This window comes from Capsicum annuum, chromosome 12 (assembly GCF_002878395.1).
Source record: "Capsicum annuum cultivar UCD-10X-F1 chromosome 12, UCD10Xv1.1, whole genome shotgun sequence".
NCBI classification, from domain to species: Eukaryota; Viridiplantae; Streptophyta; class Magnoliopsida; order Solanales; family Solanaceae; genus Capsicum; species Capsicum annuum.
Window position 1 is genome coordinate 91,544,589 of NC_061122.1, and position 16,331 is coordinate 91,560,919.

The following is a 16,331-nucleotide window of genomic DNA, read 5'->3' on the forward strand; positions in this document are numbered from 1 at the left end:
ATACTAGTGGTATTGTTTAGCAGAGCTAAACTAAGTTTACTGGATTCTAATGACTGACAGAATGTACTGAGAACTGGTTGAGAGTATTGAGAGTATTGAAATTACTGAGATTAATTGTGAATACTGAGGTTGCTGAGAATACTGAGCACTGAGATTACTGAGATTAATGGACTACTGAGATTACTGAGTTTTTCTGAGTCACATGAGTGACTGAATTCTATAGATCATGGCTTGACTGAGAGTATCATGATAACATTGCATGGCTCTAGGCACATTTCTACATTTTTCGAGTACAAGTACCACCAGTACTCGATGGAAGGAAACTGACACAACTTGACTTTCTTGAGTAAATGACCATTAATAACAATCCATAATACATGAGTGAGGGATTTGATGAAGTACACGGTCATCATAATATCTAACATGAATAGGAATGCTTATAATCAAGTCATAACTCTAATATTCTAATATCATGGGCATTTCGACAACATATACTATTCATAATAATGGCATGGAAACCATTTAAGCATAAGGGAATGACAAACATGTAACATTTAATTCATATTGTAATAATTTGGGGATAACTCATGTGATACTTCAAAATCATGATCTTGTTCATAGCATGGAAGACATATAGACACACTATTAATCCATTCCCCAATCATCATGTATATTTCATAAATAAATATATTGCACAACAATTACAAGTGATCTCTTTGAACATAATAAACTAGCATGAATTTATCATATAGTTCACCCCTAAGTTATAATACATATTGTTATCATTCTAGGCATTTTATCAAACACCTTACATGCATAATATTGAGCACAGGTGTACTTAACAAATTTAGAAATCTTGAACCACCCAAATTCATGGATTTCCAACTAACATCCCCATACACTTCTTGGAAATACATTTAGATAGCATTTTGAAACACAATTAACAACCATTAACATAAACATAATCACACAATAACATAAAGATCATAATTTATTATTTAAAATATGGTTCTTGAGCTCTATGAAAGAAAGGGATCCATAGATGAACACTATGAATACCTTATTTCTTAATTACATGAAGATTGATGGAGAGAATTTCATGAACTTGAATCTTTTATGAAAATCCTAGCTTGTGTGCTTGAGAGAATTTTGAGAGAAAGAATATGTTTTTTGTGAAATAAGGGCTTAATTCCGTGTTTAGGCATTATATAGGGGTGGAAAAAGGACCATATTGCCCCAAAATGGACTGTTTAAGTCACCTGGACTATAATATGTGCGGCACACACTTTATCGCATATATTAGGATGTGCATCGTACACCTTATCGTACACATTAGTTTGTGCGTCACACACCTTATGGCATACTTTAGGTTGTGCGTCGTACACCTTATGTTAGGCGACGTACTCCATTTTGCAAAGTCATAACTTCTTGCTCGGGTGTCGAATTTGGGAAAAATTGGTATTGTTGGAAAACTAATTTGAAGAGCTTTCATTTGATATATAGTAGGATCTCTAATTCAATATATACAAGGAGTTATGAACGATTGAAATTCACCCAAGTTTTTCCGCTTAATAAAACTTGAACGATAGGAACGCTTTTAACTTGTACTTGAGTTAGGGAACTTATATGATCTAAATTCATGCTCAAGTAGATTCCCATACTAGCTAATTGATTAACACACTATATTTACATAGGATTTGAGGATTTTGAAAATGTCTACGCATAGGAATGATGGATTTTTATTCTAGTCCAAAATGTAGGGTATTACAATATCTCCTCCTTGGGAACATTCGTCCTCAAATGAGACTAGCTGAGATGATAGAAAAGAAAACTGATGTGAATATAGAGAATGAATGACTGATCATGATTTCATGGCTAACATGATTGATAAGCTGAACATATTATACTGAACATATATATCTAATGCATGCATAACTGATTCATAAGTATATGAGAGAGAGTACTGATAAGCTAATCATGCATATCTGATGTGCGAATATATGACTGTACTGGATCATGATCATGAAAATGAACATCTAATAGTAAAGATACCAAGTTTGAACTGGGAACTGTGCATGGAGCTGAATACCAAGTTTTTACTAAAATTTAAACATGAGAATGAGTAAGCTCAAAGAAGACTGCTACCATGAACTAAAAATACCAATGAGTCTGAGGTTGATTACTCAATATGCATGAGAGGAAACATAAGAACAAAACTGAGTTTGGAATATGATACATGACCTGAACAGAGTCTGTAGTAAGTGACATGGACAGAGTATCGTACTGTGGCTAGACTGAGCCATTGAGTTGATGGCTTACTGCTGAGTTTTGAAGCTAGAGGGTCAGCTCATAAGTAACACTTCCTCTAAGATAGATTCATCAAAGGAAACAACATGTTTAAAATCATGGAAGTTTAGGGGCTATAGTGTATCTCCCTCTTGGGACACTATGTCCATTGAAGGATATTGGACTGACCTTACAGAGATATTGAGGAAGTGGAGGCGATGCAAAAGGAACCTAGGTACGAAATCGTGACTGATTATCTGAGATCTCAAACTAAAGCATGATGCACAAATGCATAGACATAATGACCTATCTGATTAACTGAGTAACTGGTAACTGAATGTTAGGTATGCAAGACTGAATTGTACTTAATCTGAGTAGCTAGGCTGAGGCTATAAAGTATTATACATATAAGAAGGGACTGACTGACGAACATAAGGTAACTGATCATGGATTTCATGAAAGCTATATTTTTTGAAAATGCAGGACCAAGCATATTACATGATTTGGAAATATTCCATAGGCTGAGGTATTGGAATACCTATAACTGAGTAGCTGATAATTGTATGCTATGGTCAAGCAAGTCTAAAATTGAACTAAATTTGTGAGCTGAATATAGATCTGAAGCGACACTATAACTTAAGACTGTATCTGGGATCCATACTAGAACTAAATGCTGGGTCTCGATAATTAAATACTGAAACTGAGGTTTTAACTGATACTGAAGTGCTTAGTTTTGAGATTGAGCACTAATTACTGAGTGTTGAATACTAAAACTGTAACTGAGATAGAACCTGAGTTATGATAGTCACATAATGAAGGCTGACATCAGTCAAGGATCTGACTATACATTGACACTCTGAATTTTTGAATTTTTTTTCCAATTTCTAAGTACTACCTCTTGCTAGCCCTTTGCTTGCATACTAACAGGATATTCAAGCCTATCTTCGTATCTACACCCTCATATAAAACATACATGCAATAATGTGCTCTTAACATGAAACATTAACTCTCTCCCATCTAAGTAATTTCTCAACACTACACTATTCTCATAAAGAGAGCTCATGAAGGGTTAAATCAGGAGAACCTGAAACATGAATGGATACTGACTAAACTTAACACATGACTGAAACCTAAGGAATAGAATATCAACAACCTAGATTTACCAAAAAAGTCTGTACTGAGTATATATATGATATAGTCTGAATTTATCTGATTAGTGGGAGCGTAGCATGAGCCATGGAAACTGAGTATACTGGGGATCATGATAGGTGTACATGAGTCATGAGCTGCATGACCTAAGTTTAGAATTTCTAAGTTCATGGAACATGATATATAACACTAAGTGATCTAGAACTAAACTTCCTATACTGGGAACTGAAAGCACACATAATTATATGGAATACGTGTGAACATAAGCTATATCCATGAAATCTGAGACATAAAGCATGCTTAGGCACTATGCTGACTGAAGTATGAAGTTTTATGCTGAGATAAGGATGGGTGGGAATCGCCTTCCCTAACTGCTTTTCTGTACATACTAGCACTACTACTGAAATCTAAGAGCCTGACTTGGTTACTTAATCTATCATCTCTCCCTTAGCTTTAAGCCATCATCATAAGTCTGTGAACACTAAACTAATCTCTGAACTACATTGAAATTATCATCACATACTCTCACTCTGATCAACACATGCTCGCCTTACTAAACATATCTTCTGCCTCTGTTTCCTCACACACTACTAATATCACATTCACACTTTCATGCTTAATTTCAAGACACCTTCATGCTTAATTTCAAGTCAATAAACTTCAATTTCTAACTCACACTGTTCAATCCTACTTATTCATTATAGCACAACTATCCCTATGAATACATAATCTATTCAATCTAGATATCGTATCCCAATTTGTCTACTGCTAAATTCTGGGGTTCATGCTTCTAACTCTAAGTCACATTCTATCATAGGATTTTGAGAAGGGATCTGATGGCATATCTAAATCTTGGTTTGAGAATGAGTTCTCATGATCATGAATAAGATTCATACAACTTTGGAACATAACTTAACTGATGGGATACTATCTGAAAAAGCCTTATCCTTAGGACTTGAACTTCACTATTTTTGTTACCTTGAAAGTAAAGTGAAATTAACATGAGTGAAGCGTGATGAGAATCTACATAATTTTCTTAGAGAACTTTACTATAGCACAATATGAGACATGAAAGAAGGGAAACTGCTCCTAAAATATCTCATAGCCTCCTGCACATAAGTGTGGTGCACAATATACGTTTGTACAAAAATCTACTAGATACAGCTTTCAGACTTCCTAGGACTTTATTGAACCTAATGCTCTGATACCAAGTTCGTAACATCTCAATTTTTTGAATCGAAATGCTACACAGTGCTCATGACTCCGAAGGACCACAAGCTAACCCATGACTGATATCATACCTGTACACTGCATAATATATTATGAAAATATGGAAACATGTACTAAATGACCATAAGGTTCAAATTTAAATAAACATCTGATAAGAAAATGTCTGAAAATGGTATAATAATACTAAAATAAATCTGAAATAAGTGTCTGACATTCTATAGTCTGGAAAACCTCTAAACTGTCTGAATAAGGAGTTGATAGGACATGTCACCAACTAACTCCAACTAGCAACTAATCTAAAATAGTAAATAAAGGAATAATTATATCGTCCTTGAATGAGAAGGAGTCACTACAAAATCTGAACATTAGAATGCTACTGCTGATATAGAGCTCGTGCCTTTGAACCTATGGTGTAACATAAGAGAAAGCACCATAGTGCAAATATATCAGTACATATGAATGTACTGAGTGTACGAGTGAGGTAGGCTAAATGCAAAGGGTTATATGCATAAACAATACTGACTGATATGAACGCGAGAATACATCCATGCATAAGTAACTGTAACTGAACTCGTACAGATACTGACTACTGAGTCTTAATACTAATAATATGAGTGTACTGATACTGAGATACTTAATAGATGAATGACTATTTCTAATAGTTTGAATTATGAAAAACTAGTCTGATTGACTTTGTCTAACAGTTCTAAAACTGAATACTGAGTATGTCAATTACTAATAAGTGAGGAACTAATACTATACCAAATACTGAGGGACTAGTACTATGTTACTAATACATCAATAACTGTATATAACAGTTATTATTATGAAAAACTAGTCTGATTGACTATGTCTTACAGTCCTGAAGTTGAATACTGATATCATGAATTCTTATAACTGATGTGACTGATAACATGAGTTCTGAGAACTAATATAACTTATAGCATAAGTGATTGTATCTGATAGTCCACAAATCTGAAGGAACTACCTAAGTTCTATTCTATATTTGAGTTGATTGTATCTGACAGTACTAAAATTTGAATAACTATCTGAGTTCTTTTACTGAGATTGGGATTGAAACAGAGACTGTGGAAAGTAGTTGTTTGACCGACATGCCCCAATAAAGCATATAGCTAAGTTGGGGTCCACTCTCTACCCCAACTGGAGGGGTGTCAATACCGTGCCACTGGTGAGGATAACTATGAGTGACCCTTATCTGGTAGGTACTCCAATGAGAATGGTGGGAACCCTAACTTAATAGGTTAAGCCACCTCTTATCTGATAGGTTAAGATGTGCCAACCTACGCTGGCTATGTAGTTCTGGAACACAATGATGACTGCTAAGAATTACACCCTAAACTGGCAGGTAAGTTCCCATCCTTGGGTTCACTCGATGCTAACTTCTACACCCATATGAAGGATACTGAACTAAATAACTAAGCTAAACTGAATAACTAAACTGAACTTATTAGCTGAACTGATACTGATTAACTGGACTGATATTAATGATCTTGTTTAGCGGAGCTAAACTAAGTTTACTGGATTTTGATGACTGACGAAATATACTGAGTTCTGAGGATTGGTTAAGAGTAATAAAGTTACTAAGATTAACTGTGAATACTGAGGTTGCTGAGGTTACTGAGCATTGAGATTATTAGACTACTAAGATTTTTGAGATTACTGAGTTTTCCTGAGTAACATGACTGACTGAATTCTATAGATCATTGCTTGACTGAGAGTATCATATAACATGACATGGATCTAGGCACACAAATACATTTTTTTGGTACAAGTACCCCCAGGACTCGATTGAAGTAAACTAACACAACTTGACTTTCTTGAGTACATAACCATCAATAACAATCCATAATACATGAATGAGGGATTTCATGAAGTACACGGTCATCATAATATCTAACATGAATAGGAATGCTTATAATCAAGTAATAAATATCATATTCGAATATCATGGGCATTCCGACAACATATACTAGTCATAACAATGGCATGGAAACCATTTAAGCATAAGGGAATGGTAAATATATAACATTTAGTTCATATTGTAATAATTTGGGGATAACTTATGTGATACTTCAAAATCATGATCTTGTTCATAGCATGGAAGGCATATAGACACACTATGAATCCATTCCCCAATCATCATGTACATTCCATTAACACATATATTGCACAACAATGACAAGTGAGCTCTTTGACCATAATAGACTAGCATGAATTTATCATATAGTTCACCCATAAGTTATAATATATGATTTTTATCATTCTAAGCATTTTATCAAAAACCATCCAAATTCATGGGTTTCCAGCTAACATCCCCATACACTTCTTGGAAACACATTTAGATACCATCTTGAAATACAATTAACAACCATCAACATGAAAATAATCACATAACAACATAAATATCATAATTTATTATTTAAAACATGGTTCTTGAGCTCTATGAATGAAAGGGATCCATAGATGAACACTATGCATACCTTATTTCTTAATTACATGAAGATTGATGGATAGAATTTCTTGAACTTAAATCTTCTATGAAAACCTTAGCTTGTGTTCTTGAGAGGATTTTGAGAGAAAAAATATGTTTTTGTGAAATAAGGGCTTAATTTCGTGTTTAGGCATTATATAGGGGTGGGAAAAGGACCATTTTGCCCCAAAAACGAACTGTTTAAGTCACCTGGACTACTACATGTGCGACACACACTTTATCACACACATTAGGATGTTCGTTGCACACCTTATCGAACATATTAGGTTGTGCTTCATACACCTTATGACATACTTTATGTTATGCATCGCACACCTTATGTTGGGCGACGTACTTCACTTTGCAAAGTCATAACTTCTTGCTTGGATGTCGGATTTAGGTGAAATTGGTATCTTTGGAAAGATCTTTAAAATTAATTTCATTTGATATATAGTAGGCCCTCTAGTTCAATATATACACGGATTTATGACCGATTGAAGTTTACCCAAGTTTTGTCGCTTAATAAAACTTGAACGATAGGAAAGCTTTCAACTTGTACTTGAGTTAGGGAACCTCTATGATCTAAATTCATGATAAAATAGATTTCCACATTACCTAATTAATTAACACACTAAATTTACATAGGATTCGAGGCTTTTGAAATGTCTACGCATAGGAATGACCTATTTTAATTCTAGTCCAAAATGTGGGGTATTACAAGTACCTCAGTGTTTAGGAGTCAGTTTGTTTCATATCTTTGAGCTAGAAAGATGATATGTAAAGGGTGTGTTTACCATCTTGTTTGAGTCAAAGACTCTAGTTCTGAGACTCCGAGTCTCGAGTCAATTTCAGTAGTAAGGGAATTTCTAGATGTGTTTCCTGAAGATCTTCCCGAAGTTTCTCCTAAAATAAAAATTAACTTCAAAATAGATCTCCTTTTAGATACCTAGTCTATATTTATTTTTCCCTATAGGATGGCTCCAGCTGAGCTTAAGGAGTTGAAAAAAGAGTTAAAGGACCTCTTAGATAAGGGTTTCATCAGGCCTAGTGTTTCCCCATAGGGCGTTCTAGTCTTGTTCATGCATAAGAAAGATAGTTCTCTCAAAATATACATTGATTACCATTAGTTGAATAAAGTCACAATTAAAAATAAGTATCCACACCCCAGAATTGATGACTTGTTCGACCAACTTTAGTGTGCTAGTTATTTCTCTAAGATAGACCTGAGATTTGGCTATTATATGCTTAGAGTCAGAGAATGTGACATTTTGAAGACAACTTTCAAAACTTGATTGGTCACTTTGAATTGTTAGTTATGTCTTTTGGACTAATGAATGCCCCTGTAGCTTTCATGAAATTGATGAACATGGTGTTCAAGTGGAGCTTAGACATGTTAGTCATAATCTTTATTGTTGATATCCTTGTCTACTCCCATAATAAGAATGATTATGCAGACCATTTGAGAATTCTGTTACAGACCCTGAAAGCTCATCAGTTGTTTGCTAAATTCAGTAAGTGCAAAATTTGTCTAAGATCTGTAGCTTTCCTTGGCCAAATTATTTTTTATGATGGAATTAGAGTTAACCCTCAAAAGATCGACGCAGTAAAGAACTGGCCTAAAATAATCTCTTTATCAGATATTTGGAGTTTCTTGGGCTTGTATGGTTATTAAAGGGTTTTCTTGTATTTTGTCCCCTATGCCTTGATTGACTTAGAATAAAGTCAAATTTTAGTGTTTATATTCTTGCGAGAAGAGTTTTCAAGAGTTGAAGACTCGACTCACTTTTGATTGATGTTAACTTTTCTAGATAGTTTAGATAGATTTGTAGTTTACTGTGATGTTTCCATAGTTTGTCTTGTTGTGTATTGATGTCGAGAGTTAAGGTCATAGCCTATTCCTCTAGACAACTTAAGACTCATGAAAAGAATTATGCTACCCATGACCTTGAGTTGGCAGCTATTGTGTTTGCTTTGAAGATTTAGAGACATTACCTTTATGGGGTTCATATGGATATGTTCACTGATCATAAGAGTTTGGAGTACGTGTTCATGTAGAATAATCTGAATCTTCATCTGAGAAGGTGGCTTGAGTTGTTGAAAGATTATGATATAAGTGTGTTGTATCATCTGGACAAGGCTAATATAGAGAAAGATGCCCTTAAGAGGTTGTCTATGGGTACTGTTTCTCAGGTGGAGGAGGATAAGCAGAAACACTTCAAAAGATTAAAATACTTCAAATACTCTCTCAAACTCACTCTTGAAGATTGGAGGATAGGGTTTCTTCATATGTTCTTCAAAGGGCTCAAAGGTCAAGATTTCACCCGTGAATCTTCATGTATAAGGTATTTTCTCATCCTCATTGTTAATACTAACAAAAGGCATGGTTTTTTATGAATGTTTTCAGGATTTCATTGATTGTATGATTTTAGTTTTCAAATATGACCTCTAGGCTTTGATATTAAATGGTTGGTTATGGTTTTCCATGGTTTTAATAATGCTTTGATATGCATTAACGATGGTTTTAGGTAATTGGATTGCATGGGAATGGGTTAATAGTAATTGGAATTGGTTTTGGTCATATTATGACACCAATGTGTTTAAAAAAATGCATATAAAGATATGTTGATTACATTGACTACTTTTAATGGAACTCTTGCTTGTTTTGAAACTTGGTAAATGAATTATGCATGGTTTAAATGGATTGGAATGGAAAATGGCTAATGGTTATGATTGAGGGGCACATAGAATCCCCCAAGTGGTTTAATATGGTAAATGGAAGGTCACTTGAAAGTCAACTTAAACCTATATATGGTTGGCTATGGATAATACTTTAAAGTAAGGATTGGTATGACAATACCAATGTTAATGGCCTTGGTTCATAAATGGATTAAGGTTTGGTTATTTGGAAATTGGTTTTTAATTAGGCAATAATGACGAGCAGTGTAGTTATTTCGTGGAAGGTGGAGTTTTCAGGGGGACCGAAATGGGAAACTCATTTTTTTGATATTAGGTTCATCTTGGTGACTATGTGAATTATGTCACACTATATTTGGTTATGTGGCTACATGCATCGAGGCCCTTTCAACAGGGAAAATGAACCTATATAACCCATGGGTGGTTTAGGATGGCAAAGCTACATAATCCAGGTAAAGGTTTTAAATGAATGGTAAACCCAGTTCCCTTTCCTGGCATTGTGTTATATATATGTATGGTTGTATGCATTATGGATGGTTTTACTTGGCTTTGTAAATGGTATTATCTTATCCTTATCATAAGTGCATGCTAGTGTTCACCTACTAACCCATCTTCGGGCGGCTGTATGCCTAAGTTATATAGAAATTGACTATTCTACTTCTCCAACTTAGTGATTAGACTTAGGGATAGTAGATGTCAGATTGAAGTGGTGAGCTTCAATATTTTGGAAGGCATCTATTTCATGTTATGGTTTACTTTACATATTTCTCATCTTTCATAGACTTTGGTTTTGTCTATGGTCGGGGGTATGTCCCGATTAGGTACTCTTTGGTTGGTCTAAAGGCTTTGTATGGACAATTGTGAACTTGGGTATGGTATGAATTATTTTGTTATATGTACATACATTATCTTATTATCATGGTATTGGTTTATATTTTCTTCATTAGTTTGGTAGGGTATTGGGTGGTTGGACCTTGTTGGGTTGGTCTCGGATATAGGCTTATCCCAAACTCACCATGTGGCTGGATATGCTATCTTGTTATATATTTGAACTTTAGCTAACTCAAGGTATGCCTTTGGTGGTTGGGATAGGAAACGGGGCAGGTTACCAGTCCTGGTTGGGCTTGGTATTGCCTATTGCGATAAAGCCCTAGTTTGGGTCATGTAAAGTTGGCATCAGAGCTTAAGGTTTTGGTTTCATGGGGTGTCCATAAAGCCGTCTCAAGTAGAGTATTGCTTATGGGTGTGTCATGCACCACACTTATAATCAAGAGGCTATGAGTTATTTAGGATGTTTCACTTTTGTGGTTATTATACTTTCGGGTTATGGAGTCTAAGTTGTTGAACTCTTCTCTAGATTTTCCTTGGTTCTTTCTTTAGATCACGAATTCTCAACAATTTAAAGTTTTAGAAACTTACTTGTTCTACTCAAACCAATATTAATGGATCTAGTCTAACTCATGGGGCATAGATCCGATCAGGGGTTGCAACTTTTGGTTTTCCCTGTGTATCCCAATCCTCATCATCTCATTTTCTATATAGATTTTATCGTTATTTGCACTATGGTTATTGCAAGAAGGAAGAAATTGGTGTTTTGGTTATGGTCAGTTGGGTGTCATGTGACAGGGATGTCCCACAAGGGTTGCCGCTTGGGTAAATAGAGTATTGGCTACTACCTTTGGCTTCGACAGTGGATGAGATCATCTCAATGTTCATACTATTCCTCAGAAGTCTGAGGCATCTTTCTATGCTAACACTGGTATGTTAAGAACCCCTTTCCTTATGGTGTGTATAGTTTACTTGGTTCGGGGTTGTCTATCTTTTGTGGCACTATTTATGGTTGTGTATTGTTGATATTGTCCCAAGGTTATTTTGGACACTTTTCTTCTTTTGTTTCTACCTCGATAGATGACGTTTTAGTTTCCAACAAAGTCTATGGAGGTGTGTGGTATTTGTTGGAAGTAAGAGGGTCTTGGTAGATTTATGTGACTCGAATATGGTAGATTTCGATGTCATTCGAGGGAATGGATTACCTGCACTCGTGCTAGGTGTCATTGGGCTGTTGGATCCATAAAAAATTGTCTTTATGCTCCATGGTAAGTCAATTATGGGATGGGAGGATGGTTTCACTCCCTAGTTATTAAGGGAAATAGTTGTATCATATCTTAGAACTAGAAGGTTGGTTTCAGAAGGGACATCTTTAGAGTTGAACTGGATTAAAGATTCTAACTCGGAAGGTCTTTCTTTGCATTTGGTTTTGGTGGTGAATGAATTTCCTGGGGTCCTTTCTGTTGACCTTTATGGTGTCTTTCTATTGGGGAGGTTAGTTTGGGGCTGGTCTTGTTTTGGATATTTATCCAAATTTCTATTCCTTCATTATAGAATGGTTCCGATGGAATTAAAGGACCTTTAGGACAAATTAAGGGATCTCTTAGATGAAGGTCTCATTAGTTTTAATATTCCCTTGTGGAGTGTTTTGTTCTTGCATGTATAAGAGAAATGGTTTTCCCTTGAAATTGATAGGTTATTAGTGGGTGACTAAGGAATTTGGAGTGTCCTCCTTATGGGGTGGACCATTCTTATGTATATTCTATAAGGGTACTATGGTAGTAGTACATGGTGGTTGGTAGTTCCTAGGCTTAAATCAACATGCTTGATTTTGATAAAAAGGGAGTATGATAAGCTCGAAAATAGAAACACGAGAGTTGTGGAGGTAAATAGGTAGGTTTGATGAGGTTGATAATTTGGGAAATACAATAGTGGGAGAGTTGTACCATATAGGCCAGGAGTTCAGGTTGAATGGTAAGACTGGGATCTAGTCATTCGACAGGTTAGATCATAGAGCTTGCATGTATCCTTTTCCCTATACTTGTACTTTATTGTTGGCATGAAATTGATTATTAAATTAATGGATTTGAAATTGGGTTTTGTCATAATTTAGGTCTTTGACGTGATTACTCATTTAATAGATTTTCCATGGGTTATGATGCATTATTTGTGATTTATTTTTGTTTATGAACATTGTGGGGTGATTGGGAATGTTAAATTGATATTTGGGTACTATAGATTCCCCAATTACTTGATTTTGGTTTTGGAAATTTTATACCCTTAAAATATATGTGAAATTGCCATTGAATATAATATTGTCATATAGTTTGACTATTCTTGAAGCTTTGCATTTCATACATGGTTAAAAGAACATGAATCTGTTTAGTTGGATTCAAATGATTTTTGAAAGGCCTTAGTGGCAATGGTTTGATTTTAAATGGTTTTGATTTAAATTGGAAACCTTGGAGTCAATTTGGTCTAATGGGTTTTGCATATCTATGTTGGGCTCTAGTTAGTACTGTGATGAATAAGGTCTTGGGTATGGGATAGACAAGCATCCCAGTATACGTCTTCGGTGATACCCATTAGAGCGGAGAATTATGTTCGTTGGTGTAATAGGATGGAGGTTGGTGGTTAATCTAGAATTCCCTTTTACTGGTGGATTTCAAGGAAAGGTTGGGTCCCATATTCTATTGGTACTCTTCTATCTTGGTTGAGAGAGTACTCTACTAATGTTGCGTGCATTATATAGCACTTATGCCTAAGGTTCGCGGTTGGTATTCGCCCCATTCCCTAAATATGAGTTTTAACTTACATTACATTACTTATGGTATATGTGGTTTTGTTTCTTTCAGTGTCCAGTCTTAAGGACTACTTTTCAATATGATTATGTCAGGATGGTTCATTACCGTTTAGGTGGTTATTATGAAGTACTCCATGCCTATGGTGTCGGGTCTTGTTTTGGGAGGGTCCTTGTCTTGCCATGGGTAGTCTGGGTAATTCTTGTAATTCGGTTCCTTAAATGATTTTTATTGTGTTAGGAAGGTAGTGGCATTGGAGAGCATGGTGATGTTGTGAAAGGCAGTCTAGGGTGACTGCCATAGTTAAGGTTTTGGAAGGTAAGGTAAGGTGGTTGTCATGGGAAATGGTTAGGAAAGGAATAGGTAGTGAAAATCCTTTGTGAAATATTAAATAGTGCTAGATCTCTGGAAGGATAGATCATACCGCAAGTATATAAGTCGAAGGCTTGAATGTTGTGTTAGGTAGATGTACTAATAGTTGTGTTGGGTACTTGAGAGGTTTGGTGTCACGGCCCGAGACTACCCCTACTCGTAAGACGATGTTTGGAACAATAAGTGATCCCAAGCTAACCCATGAACTGGCATACTGTTGAGCAACTGATTTATAATATACTAAATAACTAGTTCTGCTATGCGGAAATACAATCTTGACAAAAACTAGGAAGAATTATAATATTGTTACAATTTACAATATGATAAAATTGATGAAAGAACTGAATTACATGACAGACTCTGACTGACATCTACGAAGCCTCTATTATACTGACTATAGATAGTTGGAACATGAGTCCCGCTACCACTAATCAATAAATATAAGTAATAAAGTAAAGTACATGAACCAAATCTGACTGAAGTCCCTGAAGTTGGAGAACTCATCACTTGCTGACTGAATTCTGCAACTATCTGATCGTGAGATGTGGGCTATAACTGGTGCCTACATAGTTAAACAATGTAGCCATACAAATGTACATGTGGATCAATACTTCTGGAACGTACTAAGTAAGCGGGGTGAATGTAATAAGTAAAACTAATTCCGTACGTATTCTTAAATTATGCATTTTAAGTGTAAGTAGTCTCAACAAAAGGCTGAAATAAACTGAAAGATGAAGTGTCTTAAAACATGTGTAACAAATATAATCTGATAAGCTGGTGAATCACTACACTTAGTTTCTTATAAGTTTACTTTTATAATATAAGTAGGACTGAAGCTGAAAACTGTAAAACATGGGTATTGTATGAATATAGGGTCTAAAACTACGGGGTGGAAACTGACATAACTCAAGGATTTAAATATACAATATACTGAGCATGAATACATGAAAACTATGAAATCTGAGAATGTAAGACTAAGTGTATATCTGTTATGTTACTAAGACAAATCTGAAATCTGAAAGATTGAGGGCTGTAAAACTAAGTGTTTGAAAGTATGTACACTTAGTCAAGCATACCTAAACTGAAAACATAATGAATACTTACTGAGACTGTGGGAAGTATCATACAACTGACATGCCCTAATCTGAGCTAATCAGGATCCAACCTGTAGCCCCATTTGGAAGGGTGTTAGTACCGTGCCATGGGTATTAACACTGGCTCTGTGGATCCACTAAACTAATCTCCCCAAGGACTAGGGTGCCAAGCCTAACTGACGGGTGACCTCTGAGAGAAAGTCAAGCCTAGTGATGGGTGACTCCTCATATCCTATGCTGGCTATGTAGTTCTAAAATACAGGGACTGCAATTAACGACTTCATAACTGATGGGGAAGTCACCATCTTTGTAGTCGCTCAGTGCTAAATCCTACTCCTAACAGAACTGACACTGAATGCTGGGCTGAACTAAGCTTAACTGAACAAACAACTGTTTATAAAAACTGACTGAATGACAATTCTTATGGTTTATCTGAAATCTTTATGAAGATACTGAAATAATGTAAACAATTAGGTATCGGGTTGTTATAACCCACCAGCACTGAATGAAAATAACAATAATGACATATAAAGCTGTAAAAAACCATTATAGGGAGTCATTATTCAAAACCCAACATCTAGTCATTTCATCAAACACATGGGAGTTATGAACTTAAACATGGGAATATGGTAAACATGTGAAAGCAGCATGAGTGCATAACTAAATTCATAAGAAAGGGAATTAACATGAAATCGATGGAGTAGGAAATGAAAACTTGCAACTAAGAGCATGAATGGATAAATTCACTTGGAAACCCTTGTAGACATAGCAAAGTTCATAATTCAATATTATAACATGAAATTCAATTGGATACGTCATGAGGATTGAAAATTAAAGCATAAGATAACCTAACTTTTCATGAAAACATCCTTGGACATGAATTTAGTGAAATTACTAAGGAAATCATGATTTAAATTCATCTTGAACACATGATACTTCATAAACAAAAGGGAAAGTTCATATCTTTAATTAAAGAAAAGCTTTTTGGGCTCCATGGGTGAAAGGGGACCTATGGATGAACTCCCACATACCTTAAACCCTTAATCTTGGAAGAGAAACACCAATCTTGATGCTTTCTTGAAGGTTCCTAGATTTGGAAACTTGAATTCTTAGTTTCCTTGGAGAGAAAGTAATTAAATTTGTTCTTGGGGAAGGGGAGGGTTTTTCTTGAGAGGGTTTTGGAGAAGAAGGGCCAATAACGACCTAAAATAAGATCAAATCATGTTATGAACGTTGGGTTTAGGTGGGAAAAGACCCAATTTCCCCTTAATCATTTAAACCAAAAATTTTGGATGAAACTATGTCACCGCAACACGGTCTTATTGCAGTGGCTTACTGGTTCTGACGAAAATGATCATAACTTTTTGTTCGGGTATCAGATTAAGG